This window comes from Schistocerca nitens, chromosome 4, assembly GCF_023898315.1.
Source record: "Schistocerca nitens isolate TAMUIC-IGC-003100 chromosome 4, iqSchNite1.1, whole genome shotgun sequence".
Taxonomy (NCBI): Eukaryota; Metazoa; Arthropoda; class Insecta; order Orthoptera; family Acrididae; genus Schistocerca; species Schistocerca nitens.
In genome coordinates, this window is record NC_064617.1 from 781,071,010 (window position 1) to 781,095,672 (window position 24,663).

The following is a 24,663-nucleotide window of genomic DNA, read 5'->3' on the forward strand; positions in this document are numbered from 1 at the left end:
TGGTAACGCCACGTAGCGCTCTGTATGGAAATCACTGGCTGTGCTGTGTGCAGTCTGTGGCTGGGTGGCATTGTTGGAATAGTCACCATTGTAGTGCTGGGCAGTTGGCTGTTAACAGCGCGTAGCGTTGCGCAGTTGGAGGTGAGCCACCAGCAGTGGTGGATGTGGGGAGAGAAATGGCGTAGTTTTGAGAGCGGATGATCTGGAGGTGTGTCCATCAGAGACAGTAAATTTGTAAGACTGGATGTCATGAACTGCTATATATATTATGACTTTAGAACACTATTACGATAAATACATTGTTTGTTCTCTATCAAAATCTTTCACTTGCTAACTATGCCTATCAGTAGTTAGTGCCTTCAGTAGTAAGAATCTTTTATTTAGCTGGCAGTATTGGCTCTCGCTGTATTGCAGTAGTTCGAGTAAGAAAGATTTTTGTGAGGTAAGTGATTCATGAAAATTATAGGTTATTACTAGTGAGTTCCATTCTTTTGTAGAGATTATTGAAAGTCAGATTGCGTTGCGCTAAAAATATTGTGTGTCAGTTTAAGCACAGTCATTTGTAATTTTCCTAAGGGAACGTGTCAATAGTATCTGAAACCAGTCAACCAAGAGAGGAATTTGTTTTTAACACTTACAGATCGGAGTCGTCACGACCGACGGACGCTATTCCATGTCAACCAGACTGGGACAACCATCACCATCGAACCGACACATATAAAACGCCACAAGGTCCAACGAAGAACGGCGCGTTTCGTCATAGGTTTGTTTAGTCGGGGCGAGAGCGCTACCGGGATGCTCAGCAAGCTCCATTGGCAGACATTACAAGAGCATCAAGGAGAAATTTACTACTGAAATTTCGAAAAAGGCACTTGCCGGAAAGAGTTGGGCAGCATATTACTTCCTCTCCTATACCTCTCGCGTAATGACCACGTCGAGAAAACTCGATAAATTAGAGCTAATACAGGGGCTACCGACAGTTATTCTTTTCGGCGCCATTGGCGAGTTAAATAGGAGAGGGAGGAACTGAAGTGGTACCAGAAGTACCCTCCTTACACACACCATTAGGTAGCTTGCAGAGTACGGTGCAAAAGTAGATGTAGATGTCAATAACTAACTGGAATAATTAGCTACTGCACTGCGAACGCTGGCTTAAACCTAGGACAGTATAACAATATCAGTCTCTGATATGGCGAAGTCGATGAATTGGAGAGAGCAATAGCAGTGATCGCGTTTGACGAATCGCAATGGCAAGATCATACCGAATTTGGAGCTCGGAGAGAAACCGCAAAATTAAATCCAGAATATGTCACTTGATGTCCTTTCGTAGTAAGCGGTTCAACACCGGTAAAACTCTTCATAATTCTTATATGAGCTCTAAATGTGATTGCCCAGTTTGTTATTATTTCTCACATAACAAAAATGAGTATATAATTCCAACATTATTGAGATTGTTGATCTAATAGTTGATATTACACTCCATGGTGTGCATGCACATTGGTAGTTACGGTGCGTACTATTTTTCCGCTGTAGCTTAAAAATGACTCGTCATGTCGGTACGTACCAATTGGAGCGAAATCAGGAAACTTTACAGAGTTCAAAAAGCCACGTGAAGTATTTGTTAGAGCAGCAGAACTCAACTTCAGAGAGTGGTGAAAATTCCGCCTCACCGAGTGACAGCCACAGGCACGAAACAAATGTTTGCTCCGTTCAATGCGACGCCAACTGTTTTACACGCTTTCAAAAACCACGCTTCTCAGCTCGGAACAATGACTGCGCATCTGGCGCTATCAGCTGCGCCGGAATAATCCGTTTGTCCTCCCCGGTACACGTTCTGGGCGCACAGAAACGCTCTATTCATCGCCGATCCTTTCAAAAGAGGCATGTAAAGCGTTGCACATTGTTCCCAGAGACAAGTAACGTTCAAGATGACTCCAAATACCATTGCTCTTTCCCTTTATTGTGCAAAACGGAGAATGTTCTTTCAGTTTATTCCTATACATATTAAACATCATCTTCCTCAGATATTGTTCTTTCAGGCGTAGTTTATTCGCGTTGACCACCGCGACCTATTCGCACGGAATAAATACGTACGCCGTGATTGATGTCTGATTCAGTCCGCAAACCTGTAGCGGCCGGCCAGAGTGGCCGTGCGGTTCTAGGCGCTACAGTCTGGAACCGCGTGACCGCTACGGTCGCAGGTTCGAATCCTGCCTCGGGCATGGATGTGTGTGATGTCCTTAGGTTAGTTAGGTTTAAGTAGTTCTAAGTTCTAGGGGACTTATGACCACAGCAGTTGAGTCCCATAGTGCTTAGAGCCATTTGAACCATTTGAAACCTGTAGCGGATTAAAGACACTTGAGATACGGATTTGTTGCTTTCCTTTTTTCCACAATAGTTTATATAAATAGTAGGCTAGTCATTGATTATCATGTCAGATACAGTTTACAGAAACATTTAAAACACAAAGAACACAAAACACAGGTCAAGTCTCAGTGACATAATTTTGCTTACTCTGCCACACCATCATCCCCTGTCAGATTACCCCTTCAGCCTCAATTACGGCGACACTCTAATCAGTTTCCGTCCACCCTCACTAATAAACACCAGGTAAAAGTTAATGGCAAATGCAGAAACGATCCAGAAAAAATACAGTTTAATTGCTGTGTCTGAATCATAGTGCTTTATCTGAACGGGTTACAGCAAATCTTATCATCTTTAAGTTTCTTAACACATGTACGAAGCTCTGTGTATTTTAATAATTTAGTGGAAAAACTTTCTTTCTACGTGGTTAAAATTTCCTGTCTCATTTAGGGAAATGGACCCTAATAACAAACATATGCATTTGGGTAATGCACATGTTAACTGGACTAAGGTATGTAACTCAACCAGTGTCCTGAGTTCCAATGTCGATCTACATTTGCAGCTATATTCTAAGAATCACGGCAATAGTGCATGGAAGAGGGAACTTTTTATTATGTTGTTCAATAACGTTTCGATACACAGATCGACAGCGCTAACAATAAACGCTTTTAAAAAGGCCTTTTTGCGAATGATTAATACGAGGGCTATTCGTTTATGAAGGTCCGTTAGGTCGCGAAATGGAGACCACAGAGAAAATCGGACGAAGTTTTGGGCAGTGTGTCTAGTATGCCTGAAAGTCACGTGACGTCGCTCTTTTCGGTTCTGAGTGCACAGTAAGTACGTAAAGATGCATAAAAAGTAATGTATGAGTGCCTGCTGAGAGATTCCGGTTGATTTTATGCAGCGCACATAACGTACCTGTCATGCATTTACTTTTTCATGACAATTCTAGGCCATACATTGCACAGGACATGAAGTGCTCCTGCAGAGCAGGACACAGAATTGGCGGAAAGCACAAGCTGCAGCATTCTATACCGAGGGTGGTGGAAAATTGGTACAACGCTACGACAAATTGGCTTCTGTCTCGGGTTCTTCGTCCGACGTTCGTCTGATAATCTTACTGGCCTTTCGCCAGCACGAGTGGCTGGAATTATCTAGGCTTCACCCTCCATGGCGGGTGGTGAACTGGAGCCGAGTTCGCGGACGCAGACTATATGTGCTGTACGTGGCGCGCCAACGTCCGAAGGCTGCGCTGCGCTCATTTCCGGTGCGGTTATCCTCTTGCTACCTGCAACGGTCGCTCGCTGCAGCACGGGAAGCCAGGATCCGTTTACCTGAAGGTTTTCTTGTTGAAGCTATTCCCGTGTTTCCATTTCTAGATGAGATGGACACAACGGATGGCGGAAACCTGGGAGACAGCGTGTATCTAAAACCGACAGACACGGGTCGATAACTGCACAAACTATCAAACCTCCACCAGAGCCAGAAAAGAGGCATGATTAATACGCTCGTAACGAGAGCAGGACGAATATGTGAGTCGCAGCACCTCAGACGCGTAGTGCAACACCTGGAAAGTGTTCTGAGGAGCAATGGGTACTCCAAAAGTTATATTAGAAGTGTAACAGACCCAAACACTCGGCGAAGCGACAAATCGGAAAAAAAGAAATGTCGGGTACTGCCTTTCTACCATACATTCCCAAAGTGACGGACAGAATAGGCCGTATATTGTGCAGACACGGCGGAAAGACGAGTTTCAAACTGACAAATTGCAAAGAGTGTCTTAGATCGGCAAGGGAGGAAAGGGACCCTCTTGCAATGTCGGTAATATACTGCATACCATGCGCATGCGGAAAAGTTTATGTAGGATTGACTTGACGAATAATAAACACCAGGGTCAAAGAACAAAAGCGACATTACAGGTTGGGGCAGGTGAAGAAATCGGCCGTGGCAGAGCAAACACTGCATGAGATCGACCACGTAGTAAAATTTGCCGACACGGAGGTTCTAGCTGTAGAGAAGCATTGTCGCACCTTCTTGTTCAGAGAAGCGATAGAAATACAAAAATATGAGAATAGCTTCAACAAGAAAGAAGAGAGCCTTAAGGTAAAGGGATCCTGGTTTCCAGTGCTGCAGCCAATGACCGTTACAGGTAGCCAGACGAACGTCGTCCGAAGAACCCCGAGATAGAAGCCATTAGACAGTTTGTCAACAAGTGACAACGAAAGCCATAATAATTTTGTGCTACAACAAATATCTAAGTAAGAGTGGTGGTTATGTATGTAAGTAGTAGGAAGGTGTAGCTAACTGCTACAAATAAAATATTTCTGGATTTCACTGTGGTTTGCATTTCGAGACCAATTTAATGAACGAACAGCCGTCGTATTATAATTTTACTTTAGGCTTACAGAAGTGGTTCGTCGGGAATTGAAGAACATTATTTCCATATAGACGGTCATTGGAATTTTCTGAGATATTTATATATCTCTTAGAATGTCTAGCTGCTGAGAATTTACAAACTGCCATAATCAAAGAGTATTAAAGCCAATCGTGTCACTCGATGAAATTTTTTACTCCAACATGGGCATGTCGGCGGGTTTGAGCAAGATTTGTGTATGGGCTACACAAATACGCAGTCTCTCTCGTAAACATACTAAAACTTCTCTGCATCTAAAATCAAATCGAAACATCGTAAAATACATGTTGATTAATCGGGTTTCTGTCGGTTATTCACGTCTTTCCTCCTGCGCGATATTTCAACTGTCTGACTCACGGTCTTCTTCAGGTGCTGTAATGAGTATCGGACACCACCTGAAGAAGACTGCGAGCCACGCAGTTGAAATATCGTACAGGAAAGACGCGAATAACCGGCAGAAACCCGATTAATCAACATGACAACGCCTCGCCGGGAAAGCCTGAAGAATTGCATCGTGAAAGACGTCGAAGTTGACGGAAAAGTTTCAAAACAGTATAGGTGCTCCATTCTTGTAATTCAGTAATCTCACATTGTTGTGCGATGGTATTTTCTGTAAACACCTGTCAATCACATGCCTGGGCGAATCCAGCCGGCCACGAAAAAATGTTTAATCTAGCAGTTCGCTTATTGGCTAAATGTTTCATATTCTCTTCCTGTTCCACACTTACAAATACTAATATAACACCAGGTCTACATGTAATCAGCGGTGAATATACACTATTTTGATGCAGTGATGAGATGGTAGACTGCGATAAATGACTTGTGTCTGCAGTCCATGAAAATTTTATAAATTAATATATATTTTTGTAGTTCATGTGATTTGTTTCTGAGGCGTACGGCTAAAACGTGCCACAATTTGGCAAGAACTTTGTAAGAAACCACACAAAAGCCACTTACAGCATGACCAGTGTTCTAAAGCACTGGGAGTTAGCATTTTCTTTTTAATGAGCATACTTCAACAACAGAGTTCTCAACTTCTAATTAGATAGAACATTTTCATGATTTCCTCATCCGGCTGACAATTAGGAGACAACTACAGCCATTTGTTCAGAAAAAAATGTATTTGCTTTTTTGTCCTTTCACACTAAACTGCTTTGAAAATCGTAAAAAGTGTCTCCTTTAGTAGTAATAGTTTTACGAATTTTACAGGCGGAATTGCATACCAGCGAAAACCGTTACACCGCAGTCGAACACATGTCACACAGTGATAACAATTTCAGCGACATATGCGTTGAATCATAGTGAGATAAAAATTTAGAATATTTACGGCGATCTACTGTTGCAATACTGAGAAATAGCTCTAAAACATTTGTACGGTCGAAATAAATTAGTAATACTTCGTAATAACAAGCTTGTAGCAATTTTCGCGAGTAGAGCAAGAAGCATAATTACACCAGTCTCTGAGGAAAACACACTATGTCATCAAAAGTGTCCGGACACCCCCAAAACTTACGTTCTTCATATTAGGTGCATTTTGCTGCCACCTACTACCAGGTACTCCATATCAGAGACCTCAGCAGTCATTAGACATCGTGAGAGAGCAGAATGGGTCGCTCCGCGGAAGTCACGGACTTCGATCGTGGTCAGGTGATTGGGTGTCACTTGTGTCATATGTCTGGACTCGAGATTCCCACCCTCTTAAACATCCGTGGGTCCACTGTTTCCGATGTGATAGTGAAATGTAAACGTGAATGGGCACGTACAGCACAAAAGCGTACAGGCCGACCTCGTCTGTTGACTGACAGAGACCGCCGACAGCTGAAGAGTGTCGTAATGTGTAATAGGCAGACATCTATCCAGACCATCACACAGGAATTCCAAACTGCATCAGAATCCACTGCAAGTACTATCACAGTCGGGCGAGAGGTGAGAAAACTTGGATTTCATGGTCCAGCGGCTGCTCATAAGCCATGCATCAAGCCGGTAAATGCCAAACGACGCTTCGCTTCGTGTAAGGAGAGTAAACATTGGTCGATTGAACAGTGGAGAAACGCTGCGTGGAGTGACGAATCACGGTACACACTGTGGCGATCCGATGTCAGGGCGAGGGTTATGGTGAATGCCCGGTCGCCGGGATCTGCCAGCGGGTGTAATGTCAACAGTAAAATTCGGAGACTGTGGTGTTATGGTGTGGTCGTGTTTTGCACCCCTTGTTGTTTTGCGTTGCTCTATCACAGTACAGGCCTACATCGATGTTTTAAGCACCTTCTTGCTTCCCACTGTTGAAGAGCAATTCGGGTATGGCGATCATCTTTCAACACGTTCGAGCACCAGTTCATAATGCACGGGTCCGCAGCTCGTGGTCGTGCGGTAGCGTTCTCGCTTCCCACGCTCGGGTTCCCGGGTTCGATGCCCGGCGAGGTCGGGGATTTTCTCTGCCTCGTGATGACTGGGTGTTGTGTGATGTCCTTAGGTTAGTTAGGTTTAAGTAGTTCTAAGTTCTAGGGGACTGATGACCATAGATGTTAAGTCCCATAATGCTCAGAGCAATTTGAACCATAATGCACGGTCTGTGGCGGAGTGGTTACACGACAATAACATCCCTGTAATGGACTGGCCTGCACAGAGTCCTGACATGAATCCTACAGAACACCTCTTGGATGTTTTGGAACGCCGACTTCGTGCCATGCCTCACCGACCGACATCGATGTCTCTCCTCAGTGTAGCATTCCGTGAAGAACGGGCTGCCATTCTCCAAGAAACCTTCGAGCACCTGATTGAACGTGTGCCTGCGAGAGTGGAAGCTGTCATCAAGGCTTATGGTGGGCCAACACCATATTGAATTCCAGCATGAGCGATGGAGGGTGCCACGAACTTGTAAGTCGTTTTCAGCCAGGTGGCCGGATACTTTTGATCACATAGTGTACATATTTTTTGTGACATCTACTCAACGAGGTATTATTGCACTTAGCGTTCCCCGGCCGTTATCGGAAACTCGCGGTGACGTTACGGTAAACAAGTACGGTGGTGACCAACGGAGAGCGCATTGCACTGTCGGTCCTTGCAGGTCAGTTCTGCACATAGTATCCAGTAGTTAAGTGTGTTCTTGTGAAATATATTCAGACGCTGTGTGGTGTTATCAATAATCAGAGTACAAATCAGCCGATGATGCCGCGAAAGTAGACATTAAAAGCAGAGAAAGCGCTTATATTCAAACTTGTACAGTTTTTCCACGGATAAATAAATGAAAATTGGGTAGTGACACGACTACAAAAAACAGTCCTATGAGCGGCAAAAATTGTAGGGAATTCAGAAAGGATTTTAAGAAGGCGGAGGAAACTGGCTAAAAAGTCAAAACTGCAATAACCTAAGGTGGTCTAGAAAAGTAGTTTCTCTAGGTGACTTCAAAGCAGTTCTTCGAAGAAAATTATTGGAGTTTTAGGAGCAGAGGAAAGAATCTTCAAATTTGAGAGAACTGCATATATTTTCAAAAACTGAGATAAAGTTTCAGGGAGGACGGGAACCATTTCGGAAAATTCTGAAAGCTGCTGGATCTCGTTTCAAATATCCTAGCATAACGTTATTACGTTGTTGCAAAACGTGCGGAATACATGAGAGCAATTAGACATGACGAGGAGGGGTGAAATAAAGTAGTCGTATTCACGGACGAAACGTGGGTGCATACGCATTAGACCACGAAAAAGTGCTGGCCGTATGACGAATTTCCCGGTGTAATGACTAATGGCAGTGCAGGCCGAAGAACTGTTGTTGTCCACGCTGGAGGAGCAGCAATGGATTTCATAGAGGAAGCAGAGTCAATTTATAGTTAAGTCTAAACTGCAAGTTTATCTAAGGGATATGAGTGGGGATAATTATCACAAATGGTTACAAAACAAACTGAATGTGAGCTAGTAGTACTGCTGGCCTGATAACACAGCATATCTTACGATTAAAATAATGCTCCTACTACTGCAACTGAATGGCTCATTCCAAACAAAATCAGTTTTTGATCGAGCCTATTAAGAAATGAGCTACAAGGAAGTGTGCACTGTAATAAACCAAATCCCGTTTTTAAAGCAGATGAAGTTTTAAAGCGTAAGGGTTATATTGTTTTGAGGCTCCCACCACGCCACTGTGATTTGAGTCCCATGGAGCTAATCTCAAATACAATGAAACAAAAAATTGCAGAAAGGGCGTTTCTTTCTTAGTTTAGCTACCCTAAAGCAAATAATCAGTCTGCATCTAAGATTACTGAAAGCGATCGGCTATAAATTACGAATATTTAAAGGAATTTGAAAATGAATATTGACACAAAGATAGGTTAATGGAAGAACCAATAGAGAACATAATAATGTTGATCAGCACAGTTACGATAAATACGCACCACATCACGTCGGTACTGTCAAGGAAATTGACACGGCGGATGAATTTGGAACGGATTCCAGTGAAAAAGATATAGTAGATCAAGAACTTTCAGTCAGACTCTTGTGTGGTGGACCATACACTTCATAACTCCAATCTGCAAGGTTAGTGCAGTTTCCGTTGCATAACTGTAGTCGAACTTTTCTTCCATTCCTCTGCAACCCCGCTTACGTGCTCACTCATGATAGGCCAATCGAAGCGCTCCCAGTCCCAGGCACAATAATATTGTGGTCGTATAATACTCGGATTACGATATGGTAGTGCCTGTGTTATTCCGAATACGATGCAAAGTTCCTTTGGACATGCGTGCTCTGCGGCACTGAGGCAACTACCGCAATTGCGAATATGGAAAACCATCAGCTGCAGAATGGAATGACGAGAGTAAACATTTGTGCCGGACCTCGATTCGAACACGGATTTCTCGCGTATCACGAGCAGTGACCTTACCATTTGGTTATCCGTGCACGTCTCACAGCCTGAACTTTCATTTCGTCAACCGTTTGTCGAATACCTATACCCATACAGCCATTATGTATATTGACGTAAAGGCAAGAAATTTTACTTGGAAGTCGCTTGCGTCGTGTCGACATGGTATTCGGAATATCACAAGCACTGCAATATCGCATTTACCCACAGACACCGGGTAACCAACTTGCAAGTAAAATGTCTCGTTATACCTAAATTAAAGGTGGAGGAGGAGAGAAAGGAAAGAGACTACTGATCTCAGCTCCACTGGGACATTACGCGGAATCAGCGACGAGGAGTGAAAATGTGTGCCGTCCAAGGATTCGAACCCGAGACTCCCTGTTTATTAGACAAATGCGTTAACCAGTGCGCCACCCGCAACACAGTGTTAATGGCCTCTGCGACGACTACCTCGACACGCTTCTCGACCAACTCACATTCGCACCGAGCGCCACCTTTCTGCAGTCCCTGTCAGTTTCCTCCATGCTCGCTACTCTGAGATTCCCACAGAAGGTCGGATTTTCTTGTGCATCCGCACTGAAGAAGGTGGATCGGTTTCCGATCCATGCGAATCAGTTACATGAATGCGTCGTGTCTGTTGTTTCGGACATGTCGGAAATGTATAATGTATGGGAATATACTAATGGACGTACGAGCACAGGTTATCAACACCTGGTTGACGACATATGGCAATTTAGATTTTGATGTGAGTCGTGCACGTGGTAGCAGGTTCGATTCCAGGACTGGTCGGAATTTTTGCTGGCACGGTAGCTCAGCGAGTTCGGTCAGAGGGTTCGCTGCCCTCTGTAATAAAAAAAACTGAATTAATGGCTCACTGATGAACTTGAGCAAGCGTCATGGGACGGCCGCCTCGAACAAATTGATCGAACAATAACGAAAAAAATAGATCAACAATGAAAAATGGTAAGGCGACCGCACACGATAAGCGGGATATCCGGGTTCGAGTACCGGTCCGGTACAAATTTTCACTCTCCTGATTACATACTGCACCTGATAGTTGTCCATATTCGCAGTTTCCAATACTTTAATGTAATTTTCGGACTGGAAGTTTCGAGGGCGTGCTCAAAACTAATGCCTCAGATTTTTTATGTGAAAAATCTTAAAGCTTTTGAAGTGAAATAACGTTGTTAACATCATCCATATTTGTTCATGTCTATATACAGAGGGGTCCAAAAAAATGTATCCACTGTTTAAAACTAATTGACGGAGTTGTCTCATTTTTGGTTAAAGTGTAGCTTAAAGTCCAACTTAAAAATATCGCTGTAGGTGTTCGAAATGGTCTCCATTAACATCCACACACACAAACGATGCCGCCGAGCTGCAGCACGAACTACTGACTGCCACGCGTTCAGTTGGATATTTGCACATGAATGTACGATGGATTTATTGTTTCCTACAGGTAAAACTCCAGAGGAGTTAGGTCTGGAGAACGTGGTGGATACTCCACAGCACCTCTACGGCCGATACATCTTCCTGGTGGATTTTCGTCGAAATACGCCCTACTACTAGTTTGGTAGTGGGCTGGAGCACAATCTTGTTGAAAGTAAACCCTTCCATCTCCATACAAGTCTCGGATGGCAGGTAAAATTGATGTCTGAAGCTTCTAAAGGTACACTTCACAGGTAACAGTGCCGTCAAAGAAGAATGGCCCAATCAACCCCCCGGTAAGAGGCTTACTCCTAGCAAATTCTCAGCTTTGTCTACGTGGACGTTCGGATTTTCGGCGGCTCAGTAGATGCAGTTGTGGCGATTTACTGTACTATTGAGTTTGAACTGTGCCTCATCAGACCACACAATCATCTCTTCAAACTATTCATCCTTGCGCACCATGTTAGTAAACCACTCGCAGTACTCCAATCTACGATCTGTGTCGTCCTCGTTCATTGCGTGTAGCAATCGTGGGATGTAGCACTTCCACTTTGCTGTCTTCAAAATACGCCGAACACTTGAGCCACTCACTCCAGTTTCACGGGAACACTGTCTCACAGACTTCTGTGGTGAGCGAGTGAATTGTTGTAACACACGACGGGAGTTAGCTGGACTTGTTACTGTTACACGTCATCCAGATCGTTGTTTGTGAACATCTTTAACACAGCCTTCGGCTTCAAATTTGTCTCGAATGCGACGAATCGTTAAACGTGTCTGTGGCTCTGTCTGATACTCATTTCGCCATTGCCGTTGAACCTCATTAATGTTCTCGGAGTTAAAATACCACTTCGAAACTGACTTCCTTTCATCGAATGTAAGCCTTGCGCCAGCCACGTATACTCGAGTAACTAGGTGCAACTAAGAACAAAACACTGACTATCTGGCGACTATCATTAGACAAAACAAAACAACGCAATATAACGCTTGAGTGGCGATTGCCGGAACTACAAACTATTACACTACTTTGATGAGACAACTCCGTCAGTTAATTTATCAGTTATGGACTTTTAAACAGTGGATACATTTTTTTGGACCCCACTGTATTTATTGACCAACACAGCCACCAAGCGATGCACACATTTCTCCCAACGAGTGACTAGTTTGCTTATATCGCCTTTGTAGACCGTTTGACTTCGTTATTGGTGCCACAAACTCGCCTCTGTTTGGACTGGTTCATCACTGTCAGAATGTAGTCCTCGGTGATGTTCTCTAAATTTAAGCAAGGCGGGAATGTATGGAGGATGATTTATGATAGCGAACCCGAAGGATCGGGTTGTTGCCAGATGTCACAGCCCTCGTGTGTGATCTGGCATTGTCATCCTGAAAGACAGGGCGCTCTGTGTGCGGGCGAACTCTTCGAATTCGAAATCAGTTTACAGCTCTCTGTTTCACATCCACCGCCATAGTTACAGCACACACCTCTGTTTTACACGCTACGATTCTGAGCCCTCTAGCGGTGGACGGCTGCAAGTACGTAGTCATAAAGAATAAAGCAGTAGCACGTTAACCTTTGTTTTATTTAAAGAGCTTCAAGAGTTTTCACATAAAAGTTTCGGAGGCATTACTTTTACGCACGCCCTCGTATAATTAACACTGGCTAGAAGTAACATCTGCGTATTTGCCACTTGTGATATTACACGTCCGTACGTCACCGAATGGCACTTGAGGGCGATGCTATAATGGACTCATTTCTAGGAAGTACGCGTCCGCGCAGGGGATGACAGTTTCCTCGCGTGGAAAGGCGGACAGGTGGAAGAGAGCGTGGTGTTATTTCCGGTCGACTCACTGAGTATGAATGGCGACTGTGACTGACAACGAATTTATGATCCGTATGAAATGAATACAGATATGGACAGCTATGTCTTCACGAGAAGGAATGGTTTTCCTTTTTATTTTTGTTGAAACGTAAAACGTGATCCCAGTAATATATTTCCTTTCACTTGTTCATTTCATACTGCTTGGTTCACTGGCTGGGCGAATGAGCTCAATACTGCCATACAAGCTAAGGCATATTAACAGTGTGTTATATCCGGGAAGTCAACCTGCCTTCATTGATAAAGAATTACAGAAACAGAGACAAAAAAATATGAGTCGCTGGTATTTTGTGCACCGAAAATGAGTTCGGAATCACAACAGAAAGTCATTATGGGTATTGTCATTCGATGCTCGTTAACGGTACAGCCGGCGGCAGTGTGAGAGTTGTGAGGGTGTGGGGTAACCTGTACATCAGGGTTGCCGCCCTACAGATCACTCCCACCCACCACCGATACCTCCGCCCCATTCCATCCCCACTCCATCCCTACTCGCAAACTGTAATGGAGAACACGGGTCGCATTATCGGAAAAAGCTGTCCGAGACCTCTTGCGCGCTCCCACGCTTAAAACACTGTAATGAAGAAAAATGACGCCAACAGATGCTCCGAAGGTGCGTCAGAAAGCTTCAAGTGCGATTCAGAATCAGGAATGTGCCATGCCGTCCGGTTTCTGACAACAATAGTCACTGGAGTCCTTAATTAAGTAAAAGGCAGCTTTGTAGGACACGATTATCACTGCGAAACGTAATTTCATGTATAACAAAATGATCCGAATTAATTATGGTGTACATATTCCATGGTATTTCTCTGTAAGTTGTCTTGTTTAAAATGGGTCATCCATGTTACACACTTACACATTTATATTTTTCAAAATAGTCTAAAATCCTGTTTCACTACTACCTGAATTTGGAATCGCATCAACAGTATTTTAGTATTAGCAACAATACATATGCAGTTCCGTTACGATATAGATTACGTTGTAGAAATAAAATTGTTTTGAAGAGTCAAACAGTTCTTCAGCACAGTGAAATCTGTAAATAAACCAGATGAAAGTAATGAGATGACCCATCGACTTTGATAACACTGTTATGAAAATGCATCTCCTGATGAAAAACGTTTCCTTACTCATCAGTAATGGTCAAGGTTCAAATGGCTCTGAGCACTATGGGACTTAACATCTATGGTCATCAGTCCCCTAGAACTTAGAACTACTTAAACCTAACTAACCTAAGGACATCACACAACACCCAGTCATCACGAGGCAGAGAAAACCCCTGACCCCGCCGGGAATCGAACCCGGGAACCTGGGCGTGGGAAGCGAGAACGCTACCGCACGACCACGAGCTGCGGACAATGGTCAAGGGTTATCTACAAATTGATGAAGCTGATTACAAAGATAACTTCCTTCACACACGTGTTACAGTCAAGATGACACAAACCCAACAACACTTTTCCCAGTCAGATCCATGAAGGTGTCTGGCGTTTTTCTACTGAGAAATACGTTTACGGCTTTCTTGAAAGTATCCTACGAAACACACTGACCTATTGCACCTGAATCTTTATCTAAGTTTACTTTTTTCATATTCTTAACTTTTCTAGAGATCATCGCATCATTGTAAGATTGGTAACCAGTTAAGTATTGAACATAGGGGTAACACCTGATATATCCATAGTTCGGCGACGAATGACCGTATCATTTGCACCATCTCTTGCATGGAGTGGTGGCAAGATACACTAAAAAAATCGGTTATTGGTCTCAGGGTCGCCGGTTGCAGTGAACAAGCACCAGTTAATGACTGAACGCCATACGCGTTCGGTCATTGCGTCTCCTCACAATGATATACTGACCCCGCTGCATATTGTGACGAAAAGAAACCATGTAAATTATGCAGTTGGGCTGATGTACACTAAAAATAATTACAAAAGTTCTTAACTGATATCATATTCCATTACTCTAAATCCAGCAAACAAAAATCGTTATTATTGTTGTTATTATGCAACTTGCACGGCACATTTACTCGCTAAGGCAGCCTACGAGAGAAAGACAAAGTAAATGAGAGCGAGTTCGCGCGCTTGAGAAAAACAAAAGAACTTTTTTCTCTATCTATCCTGTTCCAGCAACAGGCCATTCCAGTATCGCTGATCATCTACACAGACGACGATTATTATTATTCACAAAGACTGTTACATAAAAAGAATATGCGTACCTGAGACTGTCTCTTCTCAAATATTAACGAAAGTATATGGTTCTATCCACTTCATTGCTGCCCCGAAGGCTTGACGCTGTTCTGTTAGACCAGTGGTTCCTAATCATTCTGACATTACCCCTGAGTGACATTGTAATTCTGTCAGAGACAGCAGAGGACCTGGAAGAGCAGTTGAACGGAATGGACAGTGTCTTGAAAGGAGGATATAAGATGAACACCAACAAAAGCAGAAAGAGGATAGTGACGAATTAAATCTGGTGATGCTGAGGGAATTAGATTAGGAAATGAGACACTTAAAGTAGTAAATGAGTTTTGCTATTTGGGGAGCAAAATAACTGATGGTCGAAGTAGAGAGGATATAAAATATAGACTGGCAATGGCAAGGAAAGCGTTTCTGAAGAATATAATTTTGTTAGCATCGAGTATAGATTTAAGTGTCAGGAAGTCTTTTCTGAAAGTATTTGTATGGAAGTGAAACGTCGACGATAAATAGTTGAGACAAGAAGAGAATAGAAGGTTTCGAAATGTGGTGCTACAGAAGAATGCTGAAGATTAGATGGATAGATCACATAAATAATGATGTATTGAATAGAATTGGGGAGAAGAGAAATTTGTCCACGACTTGACTAGAAGGAGGGATCGGTTGGTAGGACATGTTATGAAGCATCAAGGGATCACCAATTTAGTATTGGAGTGCAGCGTGGAGGATAAAAATCGTAGAGGGAGACCAAGAGATGAATACACTAAGCAGATGCAGAAGGATGTAGGTTGCAGTAGTTACTCAGTGACGAAGAGGCTTCCACAGGATAGAGTAGCATGGAGAGCTGCATCAAACCAGTCTCTGGACTGAAAAATCGTTCAAATCGCTCTGAGCACTACGGGACTTAACATCAGAGGTTATCAGTCCCCTAGAACTGGGAACTACTTAAACCTAACTAACCTAAGGACATCACACATATCCATACCTGAGGCAGGATTCGAAACTACGACAGTAGCTGTCACGCAGTTCCAGACTGAGGCGCCTAGAACCGCTCGGCCACACCGGCCGGCCTCTGGACTGAAGACCACAACAACACCAAATAACCATGAGTGCACACTGATATTAGCTACTTAGCCCTGCCCACACCTTCATCAACATTAGCGCCTAAGTGGACTTTAGAGTGAGAAATAGCTTCCTTGACCACTCATTTTTAAAATCGCGAAAGATAAACGATGTTTTATTAAACTACGAACCGACTAGTCAGTGAGACTGTTGGTACTGTTTATTTCTAACAATATTTTATTTGTAGAATGATGAAGCATTTCTCAGTGCATCGCGAGTGCTACCTGCAGCTCCTTCTCAGAAAATAAAGCTAACCATCCATGGCTCGATACTCATTACGAAACACGCTTCCTTTGCACCAGTACTCTCGATAGCGACAGTGGCTTCACTCTTGACGTGAACCCCCGTTCCAAATAAACCAAATTAAAAAATGTGCACTATAATTTGGCCCACCGTTTGTTTATCACTTTTGCTAGGCTCTCTACTTCTGAACTAGCAGAAACCGAAAGACTTCAGGCTGCCACTACTTTGTGTCTTACCACTGCCACTAAATAATAATAGAAATAATAATATAATAATAATAATAATGATAAAAATACAATAAGGGCCTTAGCTACGAGCGCATTAGCCATTACGAAATGAATAACGAAGCAATTTCTGGTTTACTGTGGCAACTACATACAACCCTGCCGAAGGCTTTTTCATGAGTAAAGTACACGTCGCCGTCATAAGTGCATGGTACTATGTACAGCTTGTGTGTGTAGTGGTGGTACAATGTGACGAAGATATTGCTGACACATTCGTTTCACAAGTCGCAACCTCCATCACATTATGTCACGCGTCTATGCTAGTATTTGGAAAAAAAAAACCTGTAACTATTGGTAACTGATGTAATCAGTATTACAGTCTTTCATGAAATAGTGATTAAATTATTTTTGAAAGACTATTGCCATAGTTTCGTCACTGAAACACAGTTGAATTCCTTTGGTTTTCACCGCTCACAGAATGACAATTTACCCTCTCATGGGGTTGAGACAACAGGGAATGACTTCCATGGTACTAGAGCGAGGTGTGAGGGTAAAAACTTTAGAGGAAGACAGAGATTGGAATACACCCAGCAAATAATTTAGGACATAGATTGCAACTGCTATTGTGAGGTGAAGAGGTTGGTACTGGAGAGGAATTCGTGGCGGGCATCATCAAAACAGTCAAAAGACTGACGACTCAATAGAAGAAAAAGGATAATTACCCCCGGCAGGGAACCACTGTGTTAGACGAATAGATTACAAGGCTTAGACAAAACGAAAAAGAAATCAGGATAATTCATCAATTTTAATTTTATTAGAAGGCAGTTTCATGGTTATAAATTTGTATAAAAATGCATACGTTACGCTCATTATAAAGTACACAATTAACATTGAACACAAGTACAGGTACAAAAAGAGATATGTTATTGTTCACAAGATCACATACAGTTAAATAAAGCATCGTGCATTTCTTTGTTTACCAGAAGTCATCGAATAGCGAAACTGCAGCAAGAAATGGCTGAGGTGAGGCTCCTTTCTTGGTTGATTACCTCTATATAAAGCAGGTATTTACTGAATCGTGTTATACTTCAAAGCGAGTAACAGTGAATGGCAAAATATTTTTCATTAGCATTAGTGATTTTTCCAAGTCAGAGGTTAGTAATTTAGGTTACGATTAAGTAGTCTTGAGAACTATCTCCATTACGATAATGACGAATTTAAATCTTTATTTTATGCTACACTAAGCTGTCGTGATGCACCTAAATGAATAGGCTATGGTTGCTGAATTTAGGAATATTTGACTGAATATATTGCAAAGTAGACTCGATGTCTGCCGATGTCCGAGTGACTGTAGATTAATTGAGAATACTTTCACCAAACACAAGGCAAAGCAGACTCGATGTCTTCAGATGTCCAGGAGACGATAGATGAATTTAGAAAATTTGTACTGAGTACGAAGCAAAGTAGACTTCTTGATTTCAAACGTACAGGTGATGGTAGATGAATTTAGAAAAAAATTTACTGAATCGAAAGCAAAGAGTGGGAAGGGAGGCTGAGTCCCGCTCCCTCAGGTGCTGACGTCATTTAGGCGACAGCCTGTGATCAACTTTACAGCAACCTCCGAAGGTAGCTGGCGATAGCTTAGTGACTGACAACCGTACTGAGCCACATCACACACATCCATGCCCGGGACAGGATTCGAACGTGCGACCGTAGAGGTCGCGCAGTTCCAGACTGTAGCGCCTAGAACCGCTTGGCTACCCCGGCCGGCCAACCTCATTCGCCAGTGTGTGGTGGTAGTTAAGAAAAAAGGTGAGAAAGCAATATCAATGCTTGGTAGAGACTGGGAAAGACAAAGCATCCATTGTTTAGATTCCAGGTGATATCTCCTATTACTGTTGAACAAAACTTCCAGTTGCTCGACGCGGTCACGATCCGCTGCTGTAACGATAACTGTTATCCACTGATTTTGTTGTGGCACTAGTGTTTGTTTGCAAGCTTCATAAACTACTTATACTGAAAACAAACATTTATTTTGCTCCTACTGGAATCCACGGTTTAATATCCTTTTATTTATTCTAAATACTTCGCCACACGTACTACAAGAGCGTCCTTTCACGGCAGTGGGGTATAACCTATGCAGAGTGAGAGGTTTAAATTTATCCACACACTCGAGACTACGCGGCATCAATTGGGTCAGTAGCAGAGCCTAGTATTTCCGGCTGAGATTTTTCAGAAACAACTCTTCCTGAGCATACTACGTAGAGTCGTGGAGCGTGTACCTTTCAAAAGTACATTACTAGTGACATACAGATTCACAGGATTTTGTGTTTTTGACGAAGTCATCACTCGTCTCCACCCTAATAATTGCTGTCCAGAGTAGAATACCCCTTCACTGTGCACGTTCATACTTTAAACCGGCATTTTGTTTCCACATCGTTGAGAGAGTTTCTTACATACACCGTTATGGGGCATCCATTTTCGTTCACATTGAAGTTCAGCGTTTTTGAATTTAAGCCTACGTCGTATGCTCCACCAAAACTAGCATTTCTTTTGTTCTAGTTCCTAAATCGTGATAATCTCTATTTAGAAACTACTTCCACATAATAAATGCTTTTCTTACGCAATGTGTATTTATAGTGTTCACATTCATTTTAGTCAGGATACTGTTATTTATGGACTATGTTCCAATTCTGGTATATACCGGTTAGACACTGAATTCATGGCCCAGTACTGTAAGCAACAGAATTAATTACACGCGAAGAGTTAGGACATCAGCCTTTCTAGATCGACACATAACGTGGTTTGAGGAACGTTACCTTTCTGAATGAGATACAAAATAGCAAATCACAAAGAACGCGAAAAACACAAATAGTCAGAGCACAAAAGAAATTCCCTAATTACTTCCCATACTCATATTTTACAAAACCAATCCCTTGCTCAGTTTGGCTTTTGCTATCATGCCGTCTCTAGTACAAAGAAAATAATTGAAACAACATAACAAGAAAACAAGTCGTTACCTAAATCTAAAGCATATTAGTAGAAACACAATATAATAATCTACACCCTAAGTCATCATTTTCCTTAGCTTGCTACTTAAACTACGGAACACCAGTCTTCGTAATTTTTTGTACGGTCATTTCAGTGTACACACGATACTCTGCTACTGGCAGAAGAATTTCAGTTCTAGCTAGCGCTTAGCACTATATTTTAGTAGCAAAGATTACGATACATGACAGCATATGGGTTTCAAGTTTTCCTTCATGTTCAGGCTTTTACTGATCAAATATTGCAAGGTAAAGTTATACTCAAATGGCTCTAAGCACTATGGGACTTAACAACTGAGGTCATCAGTCCCCTAGACTTAGAACTAATTAAACCAAACTAACCTAAGGACATCACACATACATGCCCGAGGCAGGATTAGAACCTGCTACCGTAGCAGCCGTGTGGTTCCCGACTGAAGCACAAAGAACCGCTCGACCACAACGGCCGGCTGGTAAGGTAATAAAATAAACCTAAATCCTAACCCGGTCTTTACAACATAGGGAAGTTTACAAAAACATCATATGACGGTGTACTAACTACGTGTTTTTCTCATTACGTAGCTAAATTAGGTCATGACTGACTCTACTTTGGTAGCTATGATTACTCAGTCTTACATAACAATAAGGAAATGTTCATATTCACATAGCGTATTTTTGAACGATGGTTATAAATTACGTGTTCATTTGACAGTTAGGGCACAAGACATACACTCCTGGAAATTGAAATAAGAACACCGTGAATTCATTGTCCCAGGAAGGGGAAACTTTATTGACACATTCCTGGGGTCAGATACATCACATGATCACACTGACAGAACCACAGGCACATAGACACAGGCAACAGAGCATGCACAATGTCGGCACTAGTACAGTGTATATCCACCTTTCGCAGCAATGCAGGCTGCTATTCTCCCATGGAGACGATCGTAGAGATGCTGGATGTAGTCCTGTGGAACGGCTTGCCATGCTATTTCCACCTGGCGCCTCAGTTGGACCAGCGTTCGTGCTGGACGTGCAGACCGCGTGAGACGACGCTTCATCCAGTCCCAAACATGCTCAATGGGGGACAGATCCGGAGATCTTGCTGGCCAGGGTAGTTGACTTACACCTTCTAGAGCACGTTGGGTGGCACGGGATACATGCGAACGTGCATTGTCCTGTTGGAACAGCAAGTTCCCTTGCCGGTCTAGGAATGGTAGAACGATGGATTCGATGACGGTTTGGATGTACCGTGCATTATTCAGTGTCCGCTCGACGATCACCAGTGGTGTACGGCCAGTGTAGGAGATCGCTCCCCACACCATGATGCCGGGTGTTGGCCCTGTGTGCCTCGGTCGTATGCAGTCCTGATTGTGGCGCTCACCTGCACGGCGCCAAACACGCATACGACCATCATTGGCACCAAGGCAGAAGCGACTCTCATCGCTGAAGACGACACGTCTCCATTCGTCCCTCCATTCACGCCTGTCGCGACACCACTGGAGGCGGGCTGCACGATGTTGGGGCGTGAGCGGAAGACGGCCTAACGGTGTGCGGGACCGTAGCCCAGCTTCATGGAGACGGTTGCGAATGGTCCTCGCCGATACCCCAGGAGCAACAGTGTCCCTAATTTGCTGGGAAGCGGCGGTGCGGTCCCCTACGGCACTGCGTAGGATCCTACGGTCTTGGCGTGCATCCGTGCGTCGCTGCGGTCCGGTCCCAGGTCGACGGGCACGTGCACCTTCCGCCGACCACTGGCGACAACATCGATGTACTGTGGAGATCTCACGCCCCACGTGTTGAGCAATTCGGCGGTACGTCCACCCGGCCTCCCGCATGCCCACTATACGCCCTCGCTCAAAGTCCGTCAACTGCACATACGGTTCACGTCCACGCTGTCGCGGCATGCTACCAGTGTTAAAGACTGCGATGGAGCTCCGTATGCCACGGCAAACTGGCTGACACTGACGGCGGCGGTGCACAAATGCTGCGCAGCTAGCGCCATTCGACGGCCAACACCGCGGTTCCTGGTGTGTCCGCTGTGCCGTGCGTGTGATCATTGCTTGTACAGCCCTCTCGCAGTGTCCGGAGCAAGTATGGTGGGTCTGACACACCGGTGTCAATGTGTTCTTTTTTCCATTTCCAGGAGTGTATTTTCCAGTCGTTACGACGTAATACGTATGCTGCTGCAATAAAACGTGTGTCTCCAAGTCATTCGGCGGTAATACCCGGTAACAGGATAAGACGGCCTCCAGGCTATAAAAGCCTGACAGAGGTGAGATGCCGTTCTCCAATGACCTCGACTACTCTCATAATTGGGTGATGATGCTGTGGTGGACCAGAAGGTGGTACAGAATAATTTACTGACCTATTTCAGTTACCATTAACATCCTGTGTAGGGGCGGTTTGTGAAAATTCTGTTGCCACTCGGTTCCGTTGTCGAAGGCACCAGGTACCCCTTATATTTCATATTCCTGCCCGTCTGATATCTAGGGTGGTACCGATGCAGAACCATTTTGCGTCGGATTGTGTCCGCTTTCATTTGTAGGTCAGGTGGAGACGTGGCGTCGTTGCTGGAAGTGACCTGATTCCGATCATTGTTGTTATGGTTCGCGGAATGCTGTGTCGCCGCGCCAACATAGCCGATACTATGCTCCGCGTGCTCTTGAATTAGATAGAGTGAATCTACTACAGACAAAAAGTTTTCCATGGTGTCTTTCGGTGCATGAATCAATTTTTTGCTAATGCTAATCGGCAGTTTTGTCATTCAGTATTCCTGTAACATCTTTGTGTAGTACTGAGTTATCCCAGTAGCCTGATTTTCCTAAATACTTAACAAAATATTTTCCGACACTGCACTGTTTCAGGTTGTATGTCTCACGATCGTCTTATATTTCACAAGAAAAGCCTGTTCAGTTGATCAAATGTACAACAGGTTCCAGAAGTAGCAGCGGCCCACAGCACGGATTCCTCTTGTATGTATGATACCGAAAATTATATTTTTTATTTTTCGCTTCATGTTTTAGCAAGATTCCCTTAAAAATAACGAATGAAAATGATGGAATGTGGATACCTTTCCTCAAGTGTATAAACCTGTAATTGTCGGTGCTTGAACAAACTATACTCTCGAAGCATGTCGGATAAAGTGTGTACTAACCGCACCGAGTGATACGAGCATTCCGGACACGGGCTACTAGGCCCTTGGTGACGCGGAAGAGACTGAATGTATTGACTTACGTTACAAAATTTTTCAGTCCTATTTACTGACTGTCTCACGCGGTGAGTTCTCTATCATCTCGAGGCCCTGCTTCGCGTCAGAGACCTGCATATTAACAATTCACGCCAGTCAGGTAAGTGATGGGCTAATATCTGTCTCATCTGACGCGAGCTCATTTGGTATTGTCTCGGCAGAGATTCCTGATTTAGATAGGACCTCCGCACCAACGTATTGTGCCGCAGCACGTTATTTCCTTTTCAGCTTTTTCATGCATGCATGATACAGTATTTTCTCTGAAATGCAACCAAACTTTTTGTAAAAATGTTCAACTTCAGCAGAGAAGGCTTGGGTTATCTTCTGTTGTTGCTCAAATGATATATTGTTAGCTTTTTGCATAAATTCTGACGACTTTATTTCTGTTATAGTTTGAGTGGTTTTTAAATTCCTTAACATCCTCAGACAATTGGTTAACTACACCCGGCGTTTCACGGTATGCTTTTGTAAGATCTGCTAAAGTGGTGGTAATCTGATTATTTATGGCTTGAACTACGTCTTACAACTTTCTGGCTGTCCTAAGGAACTATTCCTTTGCAATACAGGAAAAATTTTCTTGGTGTTCATTCATCTCGAGAAGATAACCTCTCGGCTATTCTTTCATCATTTTTGTTTGTTAATTCATTCTTTAGTTTCGCATCTCGAGAAGTCATCATTTCAGTTAATTTTTTAAATATACAGCCAAACGATGTAAGTGGTCGTCTGCTCGACGTAACTTCCGCACAAATCTGAAAAATGAAATTACAGATAATAAAGTTTGTTATTCAGATACTCAAAATGAGCCCAAAATTTAACAAATATTTAAGAAAATTGTCGAATATGTAAAGGCGAGCTAGCTATGATGGTGTCCCTTACATTTTCCTCAAAATGTTAAGGCGCGACGTACAAAAGTTTTCCTTTTTGCAAATAATGAAATACCAATCTCAATACGTCTCACACTGATATGAAGCTTCACTCTGTTTCAACCTGTTTTGTCTTCCTGTGTGCGGTCTGATAAGATACAAAAAACAGAAAAGAACAAACATACAATATCCACACAATTATTTTTTATCGCGTCTCAAGTTGGGCGCCAGAAGGACGCGTTGCACCTCAATTTTTATCCAAGTTTAAAGATGTTGTTCATTTTTTCAACCTTCCTACAGATGAACGCATCTTTGGAAAATGGGTAAACACCTAACTATTGAATATGAGTCCGCTGTCTGACATCGGCAAAGGCCGACAGCATCATTGTTCGGAGACGAATGACCGAATTAAGTGCAACATCTCTCGTACGGTATGGTTGCGAGATACATTAAAACGATCGGCGATTGATGTCAGGCTCGATGATTGCAATACAAAAGTACAAATTAATGACTGGAAGCAATACGAGTTCTGTCATTGCGTCTCTTCGCAATAATCTGACGACTCCGCTGCATATAAATGGCAAGGAAAAAATCATGTGAATTATCCAACTGGGAGGAGCTAAATTAAAAATAATTACAGAAGTTCTTGACAGATACTACATTTCACTACCCTAACACGAACAAATCAAAATTATTATCATTATTATTATTGTTATGTATTTCCTTTGTCAGACGTTTTGTCTGGTTAAAAATGGAAAGTGACGCGGACCTTGATCAATCGTGACTTCCTTTTAACTGTACGGTATAGGTTACATTGCATTT